Source organism: Peromyscus californicus, unplaced genomic scaffold (genome assembly GCF_007827085.1).
Source record: "Peromyscus californicus insignis strain IS unplaced genomic scaffold, ASM782708v3 Scaffold_11__1_contigs__length_118956290, whole genome shotgun sequence".
NCBI classification, from domain to species: Eukaryota; Metazoa; Chordata; class Mammalia; order Rodentia; family Cricetidae; genus Peromyscus; species Peromyscus californicus.
In genome coordinates this window covers 19,056,446-19,078,824 of record NW_026294402.1, presented here as the reverse complement: position 1 = coordinate 19,078,824, position 22,379 = coordinate 19,056,446, and the positions used below count along the sequence as shown (strand labels likewise).

At 41.9% G+C, this 22,379-nt stretch overlaps 1 protein-coding gene across 3 annotated transcripts in view; it reads right to left on the bottom strand.

The window, feature by feature from the left end:
- Nucleotides 1–22,379, bottom strand: part of Bmper (BMP binding endothelial regulator) — a 258,564-nt gene that overhangs the window by 122,476 nt on the left and 113,709 nt on the right. The gene's annotated exons all lie outside the window — the stretch shown is intronic.

Here is a 22,379-nt window from a genome sequence, read left to right as displayed (position 1 = left end):
TAACACAAAGCATCTGTAAGCCTGATGCCATCATCAATCCCCATTGTCAATACTGCATCAGCCAAGGAGAAAAATTAAGCCTCTTCTCCCCATGAAGCCTTCTGGAACTCTTCACCGTTGGAGGATGCCCCAATGTTGGTTCAGGCAGAGGAGGCAGCCCACCTTCTGAAAGTGGATGCTCCGGAAGTCAATGTGCAGGAGGACCATTTCCCTGTGTGCTGAACACTGACAAAATTCATTTCACTAGTTATAAGGTTGTAATGGCTGACACTGGAGGAGCTGGAAGAGCCTATGAGGCCTAAAGCAGAAGTTTTGAAGCCTTGGGGTATCTTTTGTACTCCCTCCTTCTATCCCCAAGAACTTCTCATCCCTGACACTCCTTCTCATCCTCTTGACCCAGCAGCCCTTGCCATTTCTCTGCTTATTGGTCTCTGTGTTCCCTTTGGCAGGCAGAGACACAGACTCCTCCCATCACTCTGGACCATGGCGTCTCAGTGAGTTGTGTCTGAATATTCAGAAAGCTGGAACAAGAAAAACTAAAAGTGCTGCCCAGTTAGTTCACATCTAACAAACCTGCAAGGCTGACACGAAAACTGTCCCAACATAATACAAGTCGCTATATAAACTTTATGAATAAAGTCTTACGTTTCAAAAGTAGGTAAATTTGTTAAATAGATCACCAGGCAAACAGGATTCTACTGAACTGGTGCCAAGTCCTTACTCGGCCTACAGAGACTGATCTGACTGGGAGGTGAGGAATGAAGAAAAGATAGACAGGTGAACACACTGACCCAGAAAAGCTGGAGTCACAGGGTTTGGGCTCTCAGCTTGAGAAACTGCAATACCGTAGGAGCACTTCGTGCTTATTATATACAGTTGAATAGGGAGGCAGGATTACTGTGTACAGCTGGACAGGGATATGGGGTTATTACACACAGGTAAACATAGAGGAAGGGCTTGTGTTTGATAGCTGGATCAAGGAGAGAAGTTTTTCCAGGCTCAATAGGAGCAGTCTCTGCAGGGAAGCAGTCCTCAGACCATAAATATTCCAGGACAGAAAGCTATAATGGACATTTTATGCATGCACTATCAGCACCCCTAAACAAACCAGAAGGGAAGGCTTTGCCATTTCCTTATGTGCCTCAATCCCACCCCACCCTCCATGAGATGGGGTGAGGGTGGCAACTAGCCATTCCTCAGTGGGTCTGAGGCTCTGGGGTCCTTGGCATGGCCATGCCCTGGACATTCACTCAGCACTTCCTCTGCTTCCTACGATTAGGTTCCCTGGGATTTGAGCTGGAGGACTAACTAATGGACTTGCAGGTCCCTATTACCTCAGATGGAGAGTTCATATCTCAAGAGGCCTTGGTCAGTGAGAATCTTGGGCCCAAAGAGCCCTGGCCCTGTGAAGGAAAGCCCAAGCTGCAGTCGCTTCCTCTTACCCTTCCCAGCCCTGTCTGCTCAAGCAGCAGACATTACTAGCCTTGGCTGTGGGGATCCTATTGGCAGTCACCTCTCCCTAACCTAGCCTGCCCTGTCCTTTGCTTCTGTGTTTCTTAATTGTTCTAGTCACTTTCATTATTACAGTTTCTTTTTTTGGTGGAGAAGAATTTTTTTAAAAAAGAGAGAGGCCATGTTAAGTCTTCATAAAGATTTGTTATTTTTAAGCCTCTTTAATGTTGGATTGTTCCCTAAACCAACATGAAACACACAAAAATACCACAAAACACTCTCCTGTTTTTATATTATTTCCAGATCAAGAATCATTAAAAATCTCCCAAGAATCATGGGTTGTTCTGAAAATTCTCACTCAACTCTGCATAAACCTGAAGTTAGAAATCTGTCATCAGACTTCAGAGGTGGGTAACATGAGTCTGGGCAAGCCGCTGACATGGCCCAAGTTTATGCACAAGACACAGAGGTTATATCCAGAGGGAGGACAGGACGGTGCTGACCCTTGTTTTTGATTTCTAAGGAATTCATCTGTGAGCAATTTCTTAAGCTCTGAGTTCCCGGCTGTACAAGGCTGTCTGTGTGCTGGCCTCTCTTAGGTGCACGACAACACAGTCTTTTCATTGATACCCTCTGTTCTTGTTGGATCAGCATCTATTTTTAAAGTATATTTTAAAATTAAAAAAGTTTTAAAATATTGCATAATTGCTAAAAGTTACTGTGTCCAACACTTTGCAATGCTGGCGGAAGATTCTGTGTGCACGGGTAACTTTCCTGGCTGTAAGGTCAAAGAGCAAATTTTGCATAGCTAATACAACTGCACTTTGTGTTTCCCTAGAGTCTGTTAAAGTAACTTGAACTTCAGTCTGGGTTTGCTGGCTTAGTCAAGTTTTATTTTGTTTGGGTTGCAGTCTTACGGCACAGCCCAAGTCCCCAGGCTGATTCCAGTTAATGCCTCCAAAGAAAGTGCCGGCCCTTCCTAGGAACACAGTTGCAAGCTCACAACCTGCTTCTATAGTTTCAGCTCAGGGGAGATCCTGGTTTAACTACAACCCATGGCTAAGCTATATACTAACTGGGTTAAAATATCAGAAGCAAACATTTCTAAAAATGGACATATTCTAGGGTAACTGGTCTACCTCAGACTCTACCAAATCTACATAAGCACTTTCAAAGTGGCTTTCCTGATTTGACTCTTCCACTCATCCATCCGAGACAGATCCACCCATAAAGAACTCCTCTCCAGCACCTATCCATCATTCCATTGTTTTATTACACACTTGTTTAAGATGACCATATATATACTTAGGATGTAGCTATGAGAATAACAAGAGTTAGTAGCTTAATGGAACTTTCATCACAATTAGCACACTCTCATCTTTGCTAAAGCTGAGGATGGCTCAACACTGTGTATACTACAAAGTTCAACCTACTCAAACTAGAAGGCAATGTAGGAGTCACATGTCCACCAAAACTGCTTCCTTAGTCTCTCAAAAAAACCCATTTCCAGACCTCCATGCAGATAGGCATGGTCACATGGCTGAGTTCTAATCAATGAAAATAATATAAAACATCTGTAGGCCTGATGCCATCATCAATCCCTGTTGTAATCCTGCATCAGCCAAGTACAAAAATTAAGCCTCTTCTCCCCGTGAAGCCTTCTGGAACCCTTCACTTCTCAGGAATGCCCCCTTCTCCCTATCTCCTATATTATCATTTATTCTTCTCTATTTGGAGCACATATAATTTGAGGTGAAAATATAAAGCTTTATCTCACAAGGTAACCTAGTTTTGCCTCTGTGTAAGGTTTTCTTGGGGGCAAGTACCAGTTCTGTGCTCCTGATGTCCTAGAGAAGACTGAAAGTTTGAGTAAAATCCCATTAAAAAATTGTTCATTGAGAGGCAGTCTTCACACACATGAGCTTCAGATTCTGGCTGTGTTCTTCTAAAGACTGTTAACTGTGGATGATAATGAATGAACTGGTAGAGCTGGGGGTGGTCTGTGTCTACTTACCTTGGAATCTCCTTGGGTTTGTATATTCTTACTTGACTGACTGTACTTACTAGCTACTAACTAAACACCTGTGGATGCTCATATAGCCAAGATTAATATTCAGCCTCAAGATGGAGTGCTATGGACACAATTCCTTCCAAGTAATTGGAAGTCTGGTGGTGTGATCTAGTCAAGAAGGACAGGAGCCCCTCTGTGTTCTGACCCTCGCCGCCCACCTTTCCTTGAAAGAGGCAAGCTTGTTCTCTGCAGTCAGCCGTTTGTTACAACTGCACAGTAAAGCACTTCTCTGACAGCAGCAGCCACTTTTAAACAAGGACCTGAAACTTATCTCGGGTCTATTTTCTGTGCTTTTACACTTGGTTTGCACGATTGCTTTGTGTCAGCGTTTACCCTGTAGCAGCAGTTTTGCTGCATAATAAAAATCCGTCTTCCTGGATGGGGTGATGAATGCAAGATGAGAGAAACCACAGCCATGTGCATGTGGGATGCCTTCGCAACCCCCAGGGATCCATAGAGAATTGGGGGCTGGAACCTATCCGGTAGCATGTGACATGGCATTGCTCCCTTGATCAGGATGCAGAGCCTAGCTGCCTGACTAGAAGCTGGGAGCAGAGTTGCTAAACAGCTTTTCAAAATCTCCCCAGGATGTGGTGTATTGTAGTTGACTCATTGCTAAGTAGTTACAATGAATCAGGAACACTCTCCCATAATCTAGAGGGATTTTTCACTATGCCCAGTTCTTTGAAAACAATAGAGTTGGTGTTAAAATGGTTGAGAAGAGGGAAGAGAGCACCTGAGAGGCCAATAAAGAAATAGATCTTGGGGGGCTGGAGAGATGGCTCAGTGGTTAAGAGCAGTGGCTACTCTTCCAGAGGTCCTGAGTTCAATTCCCAGCAACCACATGGTGGCTCACAACTATCTGTAATGAGATCTGGTGCCCTCTTCTGGCCTGCAGGCGGAACACCGTATATATAATAAATAAAAAGTAAATAAATAAATAAATAAACAAACAAACAAACAAATAAATAAATAAATAAATAAATTAGATCTTGAGTGGGAAAGCTTCATTTGGGGTCTCTAAATCTTACACGATCACAGCCAGTGGCTCAAAGCCAATTAGTGAGCACAGCAAGTGTCCTGAGTTATAAACAGGATCAAAACACAGCACAGAAAGAAATGGATTTCCTTACCCACGCTTCTCTTTGTTCTAGAACTTAACTTCAGAACCCTTTCAAAGTATGACACTTTGTAAGGTAAAGGCCTTGGTGTTTGGGTTGTTCTATTCATTTTCCAAAAGTCACAACAACAACAAACAGGCCAGTCAAAGGTGCAGAACAGTGTAGGCTGTTGGGCTTCTGGGTTGAGGGAGCAGAAAGAGAGAGTACAGGAAAGAGAGGCCCCCCCACCGAGGTAGTGATGACAACACCGGGCTGTCCAAGACCCCATGATCGGTGCTGTTATCACCCTAACAGAGCCATGGGTAAGCTATTGTCACCCCACAGTAACAACAGGGCAACTGAACTTAATGCACTTGGAGAAACTTGCCACCCAAAAAAACACAAGATAGGAATAAAATGTGAATTCCATTCTAACCACCATATGATCCTAAAAACTGCAGCCCAGTTTCCCAGCTGGGGGATGCAGTCAAATCAACTGCACGGGGCTTCTTTTCCCTTGAGCTCTATCTTATATATCCCTGGCCACAGCTTTGTGTCTAATTAGAAAGGACTTACATGAAATGTTTAACCTACATTTTGTTACTTGGCTAAAATCCAAATCATGTACACACTTTATTTAATTCTAGGGCTCTTTCCATCATGTTTTCTGTCCCTCCCCATACTTGATTCTTTTTACATCTGAAACAAGATGTGACTAGTGTAGAAATCTGAAATTTGGGGTATCCTCCTTTTCTATGAGGAGACCACCAGTATTCGCCATCCATCCCCATGCCTACCTAACAACCCACTAATGCAGGCCCCATATCTGCCTCTTCCTTTTTCTCAAAGAGTTTGCTTTGAATCCACTCATGAGGATGTAACATGCTCATATCTGAAGGCCTATCATGGCTCTTCCTTGCAATACGGGCTTCTAGTCTAGGGATGTGGGTCAGAACCACCCTTGCAACTCCTGCAAAAAGAATATTCAGGTGTTCACTTTCAACATGTTGCTGTAATGCCCGGCCACTTATACTTTATCAATGCTACAATTATGTCCCAGACACTAGAAAGTTGTCTTCCCACTCCAATCCCCAGGCATTCTCTGGGCATGCTGTTGGGGCACGAAGCAAAGGGACAGGCTACTCTGCTTGTCTCCATCCTGCTCTAAGTACATAAAGAGAAAGAAATGAAAAGTTAGAGATGTACATACACAGAAACACACATACTTGCACACATACAGTCACAGTGCCTGAATGAGACTGATCTACTCCAAGGGATGTATCACTGGGCATAACTGGGCAATTCTATCATTGTGCAACCCTGATAGAGTGATTTTGAATTAGTGTGGCTTGCTACATCACTGGCTGATATAATCTCAAAGACAACTATCACATATGCACCCCATATTGACTGAAACGCTTCTACATTGTGTAGAGTGTATACATGCTGCAGTGGAGTCTGTGTGTGCTTGCCACTGTAGTATAATAATTTGGGTGTGTGTATCAGACTTACCCAATAGATAACAGTGTCTCAAACTTGGACCTATTTGTATTTTAGGTGAGAAAATCCCTTGCTGTGGGGATGTCCTTTATGATAACCCCTGGCTATGACAACCTAAAGTGCCTCACCATGCACTTCCTGGGGCCTTGGAATCATGTCTTGATGAGAACAGCAGACCTAGATCACTATTTCCTCACATCCAGGACCATAGATTTCTCACATGAACTTGAGGATTCAGTCCAAGACAATGGCTTATGCAAAATGCCTCACTAGCAAGCAATTATATATATTGGCACTCACCATAGATTCTAACATTTGTTTAGGATGTGTGTTCTAGAGGGTGGAGCTTTTTTCCAGGTAGAGTAGTACTCACTGAGAGAATAACCAGGTCTCAGTTACTTCCACACTTGGGAAGGAAGATGTCAGGAAACATGAGAGATGCTGGAGATGAGCATGATGAATTCTTGGTAGAGCTGTAGCTCACTAAGGAGTGTGTGCTGAGGCCCAGAAGGCTTCCTTACTACCTCCTGTGCAAGCCTTGGAAACTTTTGCCTGAGCACATTGGCTACATGTGAGTTTTTGTTTACAAGTGATAAAATAAAATTTAACTTTGACTTTACACACAGATAGTGAAGAACATGTCAGCAAAACTCCACCAAGATACATATTTGTCTCATAAAAACCTTCCTCAATAATGAGGCCTGAGGGAGGCCTGCTGGACTAACATGAATCAAAGCTGCTTTTGTACTCACTGATATTCAAAGAGCCATGTGCCAAAGCTCTGCACACAGAACCATCATGAAATAAATGCTGTTTATGTTATTACTTTATCTTCCTATTGCTTCTCTAACAAATTACCACACAAGTCCAGTGACTTAAACCATTATATCTGTGTCATTTTACAACTTTGAAGGTCAGAGGTCAGGAATTAGATTCACAGAGCTAATGTGGAGGCTGCATCATCTTTTAAGACTCTGGAGGAGAATGTTTCCTTTGTCTTTCTCAGTTTCCAGAGGTGGTCCCATTTCCTTGGCTCGTGGCCCCTTCACCATTCTCAAAGCCATTAGTGTAACATCTTCCAGTTTGCCCCTGCTGGCCTCTGTGTCCATCACCACATCCTGACTCTGCCCCTACCCTCCATCATTACAGACCTTTGTAAGAAGCTGAGATGGTCAGTCCCCATTGTCAACTTGATGAGATTCAGAATAACCATGAGGGGAACTGGGCATGCATGTAAGAGGTTCTCTAGTTCAGATTAGTTAAGGTAGGGCACACCCTAACTATGGATAGTACATTCCATGGGCTGGGTGTCCTGGACTGAATAAAGAAAACATGAGCTGAGCACTAGCATTCATTACTTTTGGGTCTCCTGACTATAGACACAATGTGACCAGTCACTTCACACTCCTGCCATTAGGACTTTCTACAGTGATGGACTGTACACTCAAGCTGTGAGCCCAAAGAAACCTGTTCTCCCTGAATTGGATTTTGTCAGTATGTTTATGATAATATCAGGAAAGGTAATTGATACAGAGGCAACCCAGGTCAACCCTCCAAGGCAGATCCTTAACTTAGGACATCTATACAGCTCCTTTCACCATTGCATGGTCACATCCATTGTCTTAGGGTTGGGACATGGACATCTTGGTATTAAAGGATGCCTACTGCAACTATTACTAGAGAAATGACGTTCAATTTCTCTGTGAGGACCCAGATGAGACATTTCAAGATGAAGGCTACTGCATCATTCTAAACCTATTCTTTTAAGTTCCCTCATTACTGAAGAAGCTCCAGTTTCCAGTGTTTTCCAGAAAGAGAAGCATTAGCCAAGACATGGCAATGTCGATCCTGTTACATGATATGTGATCTAAATAAATCCAGGTCCATTGAATTCCTCACCTTATTCCTTCTGTCCTTACTATTCCAGGCAAGACATCTTTTCTTGGACATCATCAAGAGTAATTTTTCCAAAGTAGGAAGGATATACATGCTGCCTTGGTGACACCATGGCATTCTCATTCTCAGTGACACCATGGCAGCCATCCCTGTTGGCCAGCACTGATTCCTCAAGCTAAAGCTTATACCACACTGTGGGCTTGTATCAGTCACCCTCTGACCCATGTCAACAAGCTCTGAAGGGACGTCAGTGTTTCACATAACTCCTAAAGAGTGTGAGTATATTCATTATACTCCAAGATTTTTGCAAAAAGTATAGACAAGTGTCTGTTCTGGTCTCAGTGAAGGGATTGCATAGGTTGTGCTGAGGGACCTGTGCCTGCTTGCCAACACCCAACTAGACACTATTTTTTTAGTATTTACTTTTATTTTATTTGCATTGGTGTTTTGCATGCTTGTATGTCTGTGTGAGGGTGTCAGATCTTGGAGTTACAGACAGCTGTGAGCTGCCATGTGGGTGCTGGGAATTGAACCAGGGTCCTCTGGAAGAACAGGCAGTGCTCTTATCCACTGAGCCATCCCTCCAGCCCCTAGACACTATCTTTTAACAGCTAAAGAAGGGAACAGCCCAGACACTGTGGGATGGTTTTGAACTTCACATTCAGATAGAGGCAGAGCCAGGACACTTTCATGACATAGGCACCAGATTAATTACAAAGCAAGCAATGGACATGCCCAATGTTCAGTTGACCTTATTCTCTGAGAATACTGCTCCAACACTGTTAAATATAATATTTATGCCATCTTCCCCTTCAAACCCTTGGTCTTAGACCTTTCCTGTCAATTAGCTGAATGGCAACAGTTTAGGGTTATTGTTTTTGTGCTTTTGTTTTATGTTTTCACTTTAAAGATCAAAATTAAGAAATCCCTGCTCTTGCCCATGAAATTTTCTACTCCCGAAGACACAGAAATTTTGACTATCTCAAGTGTGTCAACTGAGGGGAAGTCCAAGTGATGGCGGATGTTCACATGTCTGATTTCCCTCTTTATCTGTTTTAGAACTAGGAAGGTAAGACCACCCCATGGGACCAAGATCAGATAATATTTCTAATCAAATACCCTAGAAAGGGAGGGAGGAAGAAAGTTCTAGAGGTCCAAACGCCTTTTCTAGACCTGGCCTGTCAGTGCCTGTTTGTTGTACAGAAGCAGGTGCTGAGGGACAAGTGCTCTGTCCCAAGGAAGATGACACTGGACACATGGGTGGGACTGGATTATAAGGGGTCTGAGAGTCTGTCCTCTATGCAGCAAGCATGGATGCTCTCTCTTTTGAACCATCAATATATAAACAATAAAAACCACTGAAGAGACCCTGCAGACCACCCGGTAGGACATTTTTAACTACCACCCAGAAAAAAAAGAGACAGAGCACACAGATGGAAGGATATGATCTCCTTTCCCTATTTTCCCATTTTTATCAAAGTTTAGCCTTTCATCATCATATGAGTAGTCAAAGCTGTCACGAGCCCACTGCTGAAACATCAAACGCTCTCCTCACAGCCTGGCCTGCATCCAAGGAGATGAAAAGAAGAATCATTCAGAAATCACACCTCCTATGAGTTATAGCCATCCCCAAAAGGAAGGAAATAACACCACTGTGTAGCCTGAGGGATGCTTTACAGGTTCCTCCAGCTTGTCTACACATAGCAAAACTGCCCGGTACCAAAAGGAAAGTCTCAGGCACACCTCTGATGGGTCAGAAGGGTCTAGAAATATCAGGTAGCAGAAACACACACCATTTACCAAGGGAAATCAATTCCCTAGAGCCCCTGACCTCAAGTTTGACTACCTATACCAGTTCATCAGTGTGGAATACTTCATATAGTCTCATTTCGTTACTGTGGTTATTCATGTGAACACAGGTTGCCCCAAACAGCATTGAGAGTTCGAGGACAGAACCATGCCACTGTTTCTGCTGTCTTCCACAGTGGCCAGCCTCACAGTGAGACCACAGCTGCAACAGAAGTATTTGAGTTTTGGTTAAACGTCTACTCATTTGAGCTGTCAATCAAGGCTGAAAATAACTCAAAGATATTTGTGTTCTAGTGAGGTTTCTTGATGTTACAAAAACATTGGTTGTACCAAAATGAAATACATTTTAACTGAGATGTATCTAAAGGAGGAATAACCCCCCCCACACACACACACATACACATTATTTTGATAAATTATACTTAGAAGTCTTTGAAGGTTTCTCAGGTGCAATATGCTGGAAAACATCACCGAAAAATAAAATTACATCTCAGCTTCAAATTAATTACTGAAAAACAATTAAATCCTCCTCAGGGAATCCAGGCCTAAGAATTCTCTAGGCAGGACAAACCAAAGAAAAGGTCTAACTCCCTCACTGGTAGCCCAAAAAGTGGTGGCCACCTAGTATTTCAATAGCACTGACCTGCCATTTGATAACCAATGTGTGAGTCACAGAGAAGCAGGGAGCTCCTGACTGTCCCTGGGCTTTGAAGTGGCCTGCTTGACTGCTGTCTGTCTACCTGCTCACCCTATCTGGTCCTGGACCTGCCACTCTTGCTCTGGATTAGTCTCTGAAGCTGACAACGTCTTCTCTTTCCACTCTGACTTTTTTGCAGCCTGAGGATAGCTTCTTCTCTGCAGATGATGGATTCACTGTCTTATCAGTACACACACTACACGCACCTCATTCAGCTCACTTCTGCAACCTCTGAACTCTGCTGTAGCCTCACTTTGTAATCATTCTGTGACTCATATCCCTGCATAGAAAGATAGATATAGTTTCTGTGTGCTGTGCCATATGAAAGTTAATATTAGTAATTCAGATCGAAACAAACAACAAACAAAAACACAAAACCTTTGCCTTCACTTTGGCCAGATTACCAAAGGAAGCAGAATTATATGGCAGGTTAACGCCATTGAAATCACTGCCGCTTGTGAATTTATTTCTATTCACTAAACTCTGACATCACGGAAAGACACACTTGTGCTCATCTATTTTCCTTGCATAATGAGCCCATGGCACCTGGATTCCAACAGTCCAGAAAGACTAGAGGGTTTTGGTTTTTGGGGGTTTTTTTTGCATTATTAATTCAAACTATTGGTCTTGTCAACCAAGTTTAATTTTGTGTTTTTTAGGGACAATCAAGCTTCAGCCCAATCCTGGCAGGTGTTCAGGGTGATCCTAATTGAGGCCAAGTATAAAGAAAAGGAAAAGAAGGGCATAGTCTGTTGAAACCAGATGTGGCAGATCCAAAGCTAGTACAATGACAAGTCTGGGCAGGTCGGGGATTGGGGGCACTTGAGGGGAAATCTTCCCTAAGTTAAGAAATGATAAAACATTTCACCAAGCCTGATGTCTGAAGAAATCACCCTTTAGTACATTTGTCGCTCTTATCAACCTAAGCCTAGGACCATAGATGCTGGTGCAGACGCTATGGGAGAAAGAATGCAGAAACAACATCTCACAGGAGCTGCGTCACTAAGACCCTTGCAATGCAAACCCTGCGGGTATAGGATCCCTGTAATGGAATAACATAAATCAAAAGCAAAATGACATTGGCCCATACTACTTCCCCCTCGACCTCACACTGCTTTGTCACCTGAGGCCTTTGGGAGACAGTGGCAGTGTGCAAACCAAGAAAGCAGAAATTGTATCTGTGCCAGGGAAATGGCCCAGGGAAAATGGTAGTAGTGCCAAACAGTGAAAGAAACAGAATGTAGAAGCTGGAATCTTTCCTAGTGCAAGAAAGCAGAGGGTCCTTCACCATGAACTTTGATGTCCTAGGAAGACTGGCCATCATCCTACAGTGAGATCAATATCAGCGATGTTCAGCATGAACAGAGTATCTCATAGCCACAAGACATCCATGTGCAAACAGCCTGATACATTAGAAAGAAGAAACCATGTGTTATAAAGGTTGCGTTCTTCCTATAATAGTATCAAGTCAGTGCTATGGTTTTAATTTCAAATGTCCCCAAAGGCTATGCACTTAGAATTTGGTCACCAACTTTGGCCACCACTGGAAGGTGATGCTTTCAAGTCCAAAAGCCTCACCTCAACTGTAAGTCAGAATGGTGAGGTCACAGTGAATGGCCATCTCATTGTGGCTACAGCTTGTAGAAGTTTGCCAGCCAGACACAGGTTCTGAGTGGACAATGGGCCCACAGCTGATAAATTGCTAGGCCATCTCAAACATTCTCTACTCAAAGAAATAGAAGCCTGTGTGAGGACAGGTTGAACTCTTAGCTTTAAGAAGTATGATGGAAATCTTTATCAAAGAAATACCATGACTACCTTACTTTGGAAAATGACACAGAATCAATGGCAGTTCTGGATTTTTTAAAAGTCTATTACAGACTAGACATTCAAGGGTTTGTCAGATTACCCTAAGTGCTGAAAGGAAAATCACAGATAGTCTCTGTGACACAAAGGAAATTATTCGAAGAAGGGTGGAAGGCCATGTTTGACCGCAAATTAGAGGATGCCTGGTGCCCCTAAAAGAACTATCAGAGCTTCAGCGGTCAGTGAACCTGAGACACATCTTTCCGAATGTGACTGAAGTTCCTCTAAGATCAGTGCTGCAGGACTGTACCCTGGGAGCAACTGTCCTGGACACAGACAGGCAGCTGTGCAGAAAGATCTACCATATTGTTAACCAGGGCAACTTGAGGATAGGGGTGTGAAGACAATCAAAATACACTGTATGAAACTGCAAATAACTGACAAAATGTTTTAAGATTATTTTTAATGTATGAATAGCTTTAGTATGATTTTGTTTGAACAACTGCCGATTAAGTTTTGAAACTAGCCAGGTATGGTGGCGCACACCTATCCCAGCACTTGAGAGCCCAGAGGCAAGTAGATCTCTGACTTCAAAGCCAGCCTGGTCTATAGAGTGAGTTCCAGGATAGCCAGGGTTACCATGGTTACATAGAGAAACGGGGAGGGGCGGGGGATGCAGAAAATAACTTTATTTTTAAACCTTCTGAGGAGCCATACCATTAGAAAAGAGGGTCATTAGATGGCCCTATTTGGTAGCTAAGTTTAGAGAGCTGATGTAAGGGAGTAGCTCAATGTGCATAGAACCATAATTCAAAGCCGTTTTGACTTTAAATACGTGGAGTAGCCAGCACTTAGCTATCACGCACCCAAGCCCTGGGTTAATGTCTCTAACAACATTCTCCTCTTCTGTGTATGAGCCCTTGCTACAGGATTTTATTGTTGACTGCAATTTATAGGTGAAGAAACTAAAGCTTGGGGAGTGCTTCAAAGTGGCAAGGAGTCTAGGATCGGAAGGAACTCTCAGCTCCATGGGTTTCTTCCTTTGAGCCATATCAGCTTCTAGTTTTCCTAAACTCAGAACCTGCACATTTTGTCCTGGTTTCTATTAAAGTTGGGACGTGAGTTGTTCCTGTTACAGGGAAACAGAATTTCACAGACGCTTGCAAACCACAGCTTCCCTTCAAGTGTTTCCTCATTTCTGTCTACCTATAGTTTAGACTCCAAGTTCCACGTCCGCAGATTTCCTTACTTGGACAATTTCATAACAAAAAATTTTGTAATATTTAAGAGAACTTCCATGCAAATACTTTACACCTAACTGTTAGATTTTAAAAAATTACCTTTATACAAAGTTTTCACCCTTTTATTTTTTATCCACAATGCCAGGCTACCCACATAACTATGATTCTTAAGGTAAGGAACTTCTGCGAGAGTTATAAAGTTTCTATGAAGAATTTTGATTTGTACACTGCTTCCTGCATTTCTAAAGCTTTAAGTTTCTGTTGTTTTTAAGTAAAAGACTACAGACTCAGCAAAATGCTGGCTTTTGAGCCCTATCCCCCATGATTGCCCAAGCTTCCCCCACCACGGCATGCTTTATTACTGACGCAGTACAAGTTCCCCCAGCACGGCGTCTTTTCTTACTGACAAAGTAAGGACAGCCAGTTTCATGGCACATCGATTCAGGAGAATGCTCCGCCTATGATTTCACAGACACAGGCTGCCCGGAAGTGTGGGAAAGAGAGGGCCGTGAGTCTACAGTCACCTCCAATCAGAGGTTCTGCTCTAGAACACCGGAAACAGCCCTTAACCCAGAAACACAGACTAGCTGTTACATAGAGAGGGCCGTGAGTCTACAGTCACCTCCAATCAGAGGTTCTGCTCTAGAACACCGGAAACAGCCCTTAACCCAGAAACACAGACTAGCTGTTACATACTAATGCCCTCACGTAAAGCACACAATACCCTCTACCTCGCCGACTTTTAGGGGTGAGATGGGAACTTTTGCCTCGGCGTTTCACTCAGAGTTCATGAACAGCTTTTAGCAGGTAGCTAACTATGCAAAAATGAAACATACTGTTTAAACATTAAGGATACTATTTGGACCTCATGTACTGAAAACCTAGTCAGAAACCCATGCTGGAGATGCCATAGAACCCAGAGGAGAACCCCCTGCTGCCATATTACTAAATGGATGCAGTATCAGCTGCCTTAAAAATACTTATCCTTAGACCTTAAGTGAAACACTCACTCGTTATCCAATAAGCTTCTTTTTGATGCAGATGGAGACTATTTCAGAGAGGGAAATAGCCAATATTGGGTCACACATATTTCAACCAATCAGAAAAAGTCAAGTTCTGATCACGAAGTGATGAATGTGTGAGTTACTGGGTATACTTAGGAAATGCATTTTAACGTGAGACTTGTTTATTTTACATCTAATTGATACTGTTCTCCTCATGCAGCTGTTGTGACATTCATAAGCACAAATGTGCTTAAAGTGCCCAGCACAGAGCCTGGGCTACAAGAAAATGGAGAGAAATGAACTTTTGGCCTTCTCACTCTATTGCTGTCTTCGAGCTTAGTCAGTTAAAGCGTGTTCCGCTGTCGGAGAAAACAAAGCTAAGAAGGGTTCTGGCCTCAGTGACTTTTTCTCCAAATAAGTTGGAGAATGCTCGTGTTTTCCTTGGCACAAGGAACACATGGGGCAGTCTTTGGGGTGTACAGTGGTGTATACATCACCCACATATTTGCATGAAATTTCAAAGCGCTTTCTGAATATATGCAGTGTGACAGCTGCTGTCACAATCTATTTCTGTAAGTTCCGCACAGGTTTTCTAAAATAAACTTACAACTGTTTGTTTTCCTAAGGAGGGGCTTGTTTGGGGGGCAGGGTAATCATTTCATCTCACTACACACAAAGTAACACATGCTGACATGCTTCCCTCACCCCTACCACAAACAGGCTGCTGTTCTCCGGAGCTATGGGAGGCAACAGCAAGGATATAGTAGGCCACTGTATTACCTTTTCCTTTAACATACACTTGATGTCAAAAACCAGCCCTGAGAGGTGTGGCATCTGTCTGAGAAGGTGGGATGAAGCAGATGACTGTGACCCGTCTAGCCAGTTGTCCTATCCCCAGAGTAGCTGTCCCTATTTCCAAAAAAAGGACTTAGCCAGATATGGAAGACAATGACAGTTTCTTACCAACATGTGCCAACCTTTTCCTCATTCTTTCAAAGATATCAGGAGCTCTTTCTAACTATAACAGGAATTCAATTGACATGAGTAATCTATAGCATTTTCTAACCTAACAGGTTAAGGGGACTCTCTGATATAAAAAGCCCATTAAGATATAGATAAGATTGAGTCTTAAAAAATGAAATATATACTTTCATTATAGGATGTTTATTATCCTTTAATGCCATTCAAAGAATATAGGATGACTATGAATGTAACTTGGGTAAACTTTGATCAGCTTCAACTTATTTTTGTAAGCCAGTCCCATAGATTACAGCATCCAATCTGAGGTTCATTGGCCATATTCAGCCACAGAGAGCTATGAATGCAGCCCAACACAAAAATCATAAACTGATGTAAAAATTTATGAGGGTTTTTTCTCTGTTTTTTTTTAAACCTCAAATGTACAATTATTGATCATGAACCTTGTAGATGACAATGTCATTTCACAATGTCAAAATGCTGAACATGTCTAATACACCTACAGGGTCTTTTCTATTTGAGGGATGCATGCTGAGAATTTTTGTTTGTAAAATCTTCACAAACAGGTCCATGTTTGTAATGCCAGGATTTAGGGAGGCTCAGGTAGAACCACTGTGAATCCCAGTACAGCTTGGTCTCTAGAGTAATATCCTGTTTCAAAAACAAACAAACAAACAATAGTCTTTATATTGAGCAACCAAAAAAAAAATCGAGAAACTCGGCTATTCTTTATTGTTGTTGTTTTCTTCTCAGGTACAAATATTATATTATATGGCGTGCTCTTTAAATTCAATGAAAAATTATGACACATTTCAAAACCGACTCAGTGATATTCAGTTTTATCATTTGTTTGCTTGTCCAAGGGAACTGGCAACTCACACTACCTTAGGATCCCCATTCTCTTTGTTTTTTGCTTTCTTTGGGATTCTTTTGATTTCTTTTCAGAATTTCTTGTATATTTGACTAGAAACCAAAAAGACTTCAATACAGTCTTTAGAATTGTGCAAACCAGGTTGCCCAACCTATGCCTGACGTTTTTTCAAACATTTATAAATACTGTAGTATGAAAACTCTACCTCCCACACCCTCTGAAAATAGTGCTGTGCACAAATTCCCTGGGGCAGATTATGTGGGATATGTGGTTTCCATGCCTTTAAAGGGGGCATTTGTTAGGATATGCAGAGACATTTCACCTTCTGCTTTTTAGTCTAGTACCTTTGCCTTGAATCCCTGCCTCTGGGCAGCCTGTAAAAGTGACACATTGTAAATAGGAAGCTCCCTTACAGAGTTCTCAGTGGGTGGGAAGGCAGGAGCTAAGGTTGAGGGATGGCTTCTTGCTCTGAGCCCTTCCAAGTGTGTGGGCTGCCACAAGGCCACAATGAGTCTGAAACTTGGCAGCACAGGTGAAAGGAGCTGAACAAACAGTACAACCAGGTAAGAGGTATGGGGATCTCACGAGGACGCCATCATGGGAACAGGCCTCACCTCCGTCTGGTACTGTGGTGTGTAAAGAGGGAAGGAAGACAGTATGGATGCCATACCCATGCCTCTGTCTACCCACTTACCCCTTGACACTCAAACCAAATTACTTTCTTTTTAACGGGAGATGTTTGAAGCAGCTAGTCCACTAGGCATTATTTATTTTACTTATGACCTTCAAATTGGACTCAGCATACACAAATAATTTAGTCAAGAGCTGTTTCTCTCACTCACCACTACATCTCAGAATGTAATACAGCGTGACTTTCTGTGTTCTGTAGTCGGATCTCAGCAGGCACTTTTCACAGCTTTCCATAATTAACATTTACTGCCCATGTGATAGTTCATTATGATAACAAAATTCTTAGTGATGAACTCCAAGCCACTAAGAAAGACCTTATTTTTCTGATGAACTCCAAGAAACTATGAAAGGCCTCAACAGTAATTTAGGTAAGAATCAACCTAATCATTCAGGCTAATTGGCATCTCCTGAGCCCGGCTGTCCATCTCACTATGGAGTTAGCCAGAGAGACAAAACAAAGACGTGCTTTGTGACTCAGGCTTCCATGTCAAGTGGGTGGGGTTAATAGTGCACGCCTCCTGCTAAGAACTGACGGCCATTCAGCTGCAGGGCAGAAGGAGAGAAGGAGATGTCTCATGGCCATTTCTAACACACATGGGAACCAAAGGAAAATGGAAAGGCTGAGTAAATGGGGGGTAGGGGTGGGGGGGGGGGAATTGCCTTATAGGTAAATTAGATATAGATTCATACTCTATTCCATCAATTGTGCCAAACAGTGGTTTTTAAACTGTTTGATCTCTAGCAATTTTTACACACTCAAAATTTCTGAACGCACCACAGATGCTGACATTGTTACACTTTTTATTGCAGTGCTGTATTAGACGTTAAAACTTAAATATTTTAGGAACATTCACTTCAAAGTAACAAAAACTCATCACATAGTAACACAAATAATCCACTTAATGAAAAATAACTCCATTCTCCAAAAGCTTAATGACAAGAGTGGCATCTTTTATAGTTTTACAACTCTTTGACCACCTTGTGTTCTACAGTTCATAATACTATGTGGTTTGCAGCATGGTATATAAAGAAAATTTAAGCTTACACAGACACACAGTTGAAAAATAGAAGAGAATTTTAATCGCTATTCCATATAACCATGAGTACTTTTCTCAGATACAATACCAAAATTTATCACTCTTAGGAGTCAGTTAAAATATAAAATAAAGGGCTAGACCAATAACCTATTCTCTATTGAATCAAAACTTACTGCCTGTCTTATACTTTAAATGGACATTCCATCTTTTCTGGGTCATTTGGAAAGCACTGATATAGAGAGATATACCAAATGTTGATACATTTCTCTATTAAATGTCAAAATAAATTACATTTATTTCAGGAAGTGTATTGCTTGTATTCAGTAAAGCATTTCCACATTAAAAAGTTGTCAAACTGTAGCATATAAAAATTTTCTGAAATCCTGATTTTCAGGTGAAAGTTCAAATTTTTCTCTAAAAATCAAATATTGCCACTTCTTCACTCTAAAATAACACAACGTTTTTTTTTCAGTTTTGACAAACTATTTCTCTGCCAAATACCCAAATCTATAGAGTCATAATTTTTCTGTCTATTCATTCTTTCAAGTAAAAAGTAGAATTCTGTAAAACTAGTGATTGGATGAGTTCATCATTCAGAGGAAATCACAAACTTTTTTCCTGTAGAAATCAACTGGACTTCAACACAGCAGATCTTTCGGGCAAACATTCTCTGTCAAAAGGATGAATGGTTAAGAGCAAAAGTAATAAAAGCTAAGAGCTTTCAGTTTCATCAAGGAAGTCATTTTTCTTTCTTATTCTTTTGCTACTGAGACGACACAGCAGTGAACACAGATGGCTACCGGTGCATGTGGGTGGGTACCACTGCCCTGATTCGTGTTAAGGCGCTAACACTTTTATTCACCATCCAAGCAAACTGAACATGGTGAAAAAGGCCAATACATAATGTGCTCATATTATGAAAAAATAAATTGAGTCCCGTAAGTACCCTGGAATGGTCTGGGGACTCCCGGAGCCCCAAGGACCACACTTTCACAATCTCTGGTTTAAATGCTTTGACTTTTATATTCTTGAGGTCTACCGCCGTAAAGTGGATCTCCCAACCGTGACAAACAAACCAGAGTACAGCAGCACATTTGGGTCATGGACGTGAACTCTCCGATCCATGGGAAACAGAGTACATCATCACTTACATCAAGAGGTTTGCTTAGCAGACCATCATGTTACATGGGCTACAAGGCAAAAGGAGTGAGGGGTGGGGCAATCAACAGCCACCCATAGCGCCAGGCAGATATGGGCGATCAGAGCCAGTAAACCTGTCAAGAATCCCTATTAGTCATTTACACTCATATTTTCAGGTATTTAGTAAAAAAAAGGAGAGCCCACTGTATGGCATATGGAATGAAGTGAGTATGAGAGTGAGAAAGAACAGATGTTTAGGACTCCACAGTTTGTACCCTTTCTCTCAAGCACATCTGTCATCAACTTCAGCTGAGAAGACCAACAAAGTACTTTTATAAATAAACACAGTGGTCATTTTCATTTTACTAACCCCAAATTCTTGCAATCAGTCTGATGGCCCTGGAAAGCCTGAGAGCCATTCTCTAGACTACTTTGGGCAGGATGGCTTCTTAGAAGGTTAGTTGTAAACGAGGAGCTGAAAGATTCAGAATTGGAGTGCTAAAGTCAACAGCATTGCCATGTCAGCTGCTGACATAGATTTTGACCAAAAAAAAAAAAGGAGAAATTCCCACATCCCCCTTAGAACTCCTTTATGATAGTTGGATCAACAAAGAGGAAATAGCCCACTGGAGCACCTAAGGTTCCCAACAGTGTGTATTGCCCAATAAAAGTCATAATTTGCCTCAGTATCCAAGACCCCAATTCCCATTTAGTAAGGGGTCCCCAGTCTTATTCCCTTTACCCTCCTCCAAACTCCCCCGCTGGACCATTTGTCTGAGCTGGGTTGAGGGGCCAGGAGGTCTTACTCCTGTGTGCCTGCCCTGTGCTTAGGTGAATTTCAGCTTTGTAATGTAAACAAACTAGCTCCACACTCAAAGCTGTGAATTCCAGGCAAATAAAAAAACATACCTAGAAATCAAAGGAAGCAATTCAGAACACTATTATAAGAATTATAAATCACCGGATTAAAAGATCAAGTTAAGATTTATGATTTCCTCAGCAAAGTGTCTTGAGGAAGCCATGTTTGTTATGATGGAGGAGCGAACCATTCTGAAGCTTGTTATAAACAACAATTACATAATTGTATATACATAATTTGTATGGAGCCCAAACATTTGTCTGTTTGTCAAGATGGAACTTCTGAATTGTTGCTTGCCAATTATTCTATTTTTGTATCCTCCACTGTTCTGAATTACTACACACCTAGGCAATAATCAAGGGCAAATCAGATGTCAGACTCTCCTGCTTGGAGACACTGTCTTCCTTGGGTGCTTACATCAGAAGTATCCAACTCACATCCTAAGAATATTTACAGCACAAATACAAGTCAGTCCTGACACTTTTGCCTAAGAATGTGTGAACAGCAAAAGCTGGGATGAACTCTGAAACATTCAGGATTCATATTATTAGCATTTGAGTCAGAATAGGGCATAACAAGATGTGGGTGTCAGTAAAGAAACCTACACAGTCTGCATCTACTGTGCCTGGAGATGCCAGGGAATCCCTAAAATAGACGAATCGGGAAAGAGTGGTACACCAGTTCTACTGAGTAAAGGGAAAAGAAGAATGTCAGGAGAAGCGGGCATGGGAATCAGTCACTCACAGAAGAGGATCCAGGACGAGCATGGACTGATGACACTCTTCAAGTGATTTGTCTTTCAGCTCTGCTCTTTTAAAAATCATAACCACATATTAATTTAATTTAAACATACAAATCCACTGAAAACAAAGAAGGAGAAACCATTCTACAGCCTTGTAATTTATTTCAACTACCATTTCCATTCTGTTTCTACAAAGCTGAACTTCGAGAAAAAAAAAAAAGCTACAGGAAGGAAGGGTGACTTCCCACCCCTCATTTTGGTTTACTTTAACAAAAGACAAAGTACACAACATATTAATTTAATATTAAATTTTTGAAATCTGCTTCACTGACTGAGCAAAAATATTTCACAGAAAATTCCCTCTCCATAAAACGAGCAAAAGCAGCAGTGAGTAAATGAGTTCCAAACATGGTAATAGACCAACGCAAATGTTTGCTGGGTTGGGAAAGGAGGAGCGAAGTGTTTTCAACTTATTTACAAACAACAATCGCATATCACAGGCAAATGATTTCTCACAACTGTGAGAGACATTCAACTTCCATAAAGGTATCATACCACACAGTACAATTCAATACTCTACAGAAGTTTCCATGATTTCCTCTTCAGCGATACTTATGGTAAATGTCTCTAATAGAAATTGAAGGTGTGGCAAGGTCCTCATAAGTCTAATGATGATTTTGGAGTTTGGAAAATGATGTTGGAAGCTGGGAGGAACCAATTCAAGACAGCAAAGACAGAAACACCAGGAGAGACAGAGCAAAGGAGAAACACTGGGGAAATATGCCTAAGGGGAGGCACTTGTGAAACGCATCCCTCAGGCCAATGCAACAAGCTGTCTTCCAGAGTCACACAACCCAAGCGCACCAGATTTCCATCCCTGTATGCCGAGTGTATTAGTTCACTTCATGTCACGACAATGACACTTACATAAAGACACTTTTATTTTTGCTCCTAGCTCTGGAGACTCAAACTCAAAGGAGAATGTCTCCATCAACCTGGGCCTCTGACAAGAGCAGTTCACTGGGGGCAGAAACACATCATTAGAGAGAATGTTCATCTATTAAATTAGGTCAGAGAGATAAGGGACATGCAGGGGTCCCACCATCCGCAGTGGCTTAAGTGTGTCCATAAGGCCCCACCTCTTAAACATCTGCACACATCCCAGTAATGCCACCCTGCAACCATGATGTAACATCCAAACCATAGCACTGAGTAGCTGGTGCTCAGTTGATGGTTACAGTAAGAACATGTTTTAAGAGAAGAATGTGCATTCCCAAACACATATGAAGACAACAAAGAAAAGCCTTATGTGACAAACTGTAATAAGTATGGATATTGGGACAAAGATGTTAAACCATAATTTCTTCTGGGTCAACTGGGCCAACTGGGAAAATCTAAAGGTATACAATATGAGGGCAACAATCTTGGTACTTGCAAAGGGATATTATTTGCATGAGAAGGTATCTCTCGTGTACAGCAAAGCTTG